Source organism: Syngnathus leptorhynchus, unplaced genomic scaffold (genome assembly GCF_054491065.1).
Source record: "Syngnathus leptorhynchus isolate UIUO unplaced genomic scaffold, UIUO_Slep HiC_scaffold_718, whole genome shotgun sequence".
Classification (NCBI taxonomy): Eukaryota; Metazoa; Chordata; class Actinopteri; order Syngnathiformes; family Syngnathidae; genus Syngnathus; species Syngnathus leptorhynchus.
Window position 1 is genome coordinate 7,501 of NW_028232574.1, and position 2,271 is coordinate 9,771.

Below are 2,271 nucleotides of genomic sequence, written 5' to 3' on the forward strand. Positions count from 1 at the left end.
GTAGTTGACACTTTGTGTCATTTTATCCGAGCGGGCGGGCGCCGCGAGGCGGACCGTCCGGGGCGACTCTCGGCCTGTGTTTTCGGAGCCGGCCGGGCATCACGCTCCCTCCTTGGATGGACAACATTCGTAGTTGACACTTTGTGTCATTTTATCCGAGCGGGCGGGCGCCTCGAGAGGCGGACCGTCCGGGGCGACTCTCGGCCTGTGTTTTCGGAGCCGGCCGGGCCTCACGCTCCCTCCTTGGATGGACAACATTCGTAGTTGACACTTTGTGTCATTTTATCCGAGCGGGCGGGCGCCGCGAGGCGGACCGTCCGGGGCGACTCTCGGCCTGTGTTTTCGGAGCCGGCCGGGCATCACGCTCCCTCCTTGGATGGACAACATTCGTAGTTGACACTTTGTGTCATTTTATCCGAGCGGGCGGGCGCCTCGAGAGGCGGACCGTCCGGGGCGACTCTCGGCCTGTGTTTTCGGAGCCGGCCGGGCCTCACGCTCCCTCCTTGGATGGACAACATTCGTAGTTGACACTTTGTGTCATTTTATCCGAGCAGACGGGCGCCGCGAGGCGGACCGTCCGGGGCGACTCTCGGCCTGTGTTTAAGGAGCCGGCCGGGCATCACGCTCCTTCCTTGGATGGACAACATTCGTAGTTGACACTTTGTGTCATTTTATCCGAGCGGGCGGGCGCCGCGAGGCGGACCGTCCGGGGCGACTCTCGGCCTGTGTTTAAGGAGCCGGCCGGGCATCACGCTCCTTCCTTGGATGGACAACATTCGCAGTTGACACTTTGTGTCATTTTATCCGAGCAGACGGGCGCCGCGAGGCGGACCGTCCGGGGCGACTCTCGGCCTGTGTTTAAGGAGCCGGCCGGGCATCACGCTCCTTCCTTGGATGGACAACATTCGCAGTTGACACTTTGTGTCATTTTATCCGAGCAGACGGGCGCCGCGAGGCGGACCGTCCGGGGCGACTCTCGGCCTGTGTTTAAGGAGCCGGCCGGGCCTCAAGCTCCCTCCTTGGATGGACAACATTCGTAGTTGACACTTTGTGTCATTTTATCCGAGCGGGCGGGCGCCGCGAGGCGGACCGTCCGGGGCGACTCTCGGCCTGTGTTTAAGGAGCCGGCCGGGCATCACGCTCCTTCCTTGGATGGACAACATTCGCAGTTGACACTTTGTGTCATTTTATCCGAGCAGACGGGCGCCGCGAGGCGGACCGTCCGGGGCGACTCTCGGCCTGTGTTTTCGGAGCCGGCCGGGCATCACGCTCCCTCCTTGGATGGACAACATTCGTAGTTGACACTTTGTGTCATTTTATCCGAGCAGACGGGCGCCGCGAGGCGGACCGTCCGGGGCGACTCTCGGCCTGTGTTTAAGGAGCCGGCCGGGCATCACGCTCCTTCCTTGGATGGACAACATTCGCAGTTGACACTTTGTGTCATTTTGTTCGGCCTGTGTTTAAGGAGGCGGCCGTCCTCCACTCGGTCCGTGTTTAAGGAGCGACACTCGCGCTCCGGTTCGGCCTGTATTTAGGGAGGCGGCCGTCCTCCGCTTGGTCTGTGTTAAGGGCGACACTCTGTCCATGTTTGAGGAGCCTGGCCCTGACGCTCCTCTCCGGCCTGTGTTTAAGGAGGCGGCCGTCCTCCCCTTGGTCCGTGTTAAGGGCGACACTCGGTCCATGTTTGAGGAGCCTGGCCCTGACGCTCCTCTCCGGCCTGTGTTTAAGGAGGCGGCCGTCCTCCCCTTGGTCCGTGTTAAGGGCGACACTCGGTCCATGTTTGAGGAGCCTGGCCCTGACGCTCCTCTCCGGCCTGTGTTTAAGGAGGCGGCCGTCCTCCCCTTGGTCTGTTTTAAGGGCGACACTCGGTCCATGTTTGAGGAGCCTGGCCCTGACGCTCCTCTCCGGCCTGTGTTTAAGGAGGCGGCCGTCCTCCCCTTGGTCCGTGTTAAGGGCGACACTCGGTCCATGTTTGAGGAGCCTGGCCCTGACGCTCCTCTCCGGCCTGTGTTTAAGGAGGCGGCCGTCCTCCCCTTGGTCCGTGTTAAGGGCGACACTCGGTCCATGTTTGAGGAGCCTGGCCCTGACGCTCCTCTCCGGCCTGTGTTTAAGGAGGCGGCCGTCCTCCCCTTGGTCCGTGTTAAGGGCGACACTCGGTCCATGTTTGAGGAGCCTGGCCCTGACGCTCCTCTCCGGCCTGTGTTTAAGGAGGCGGCCGTCCTCCCCTTGGTCTGTTTTAAGGGCGACACTCGGTCCATGTTTGAGGAGCCT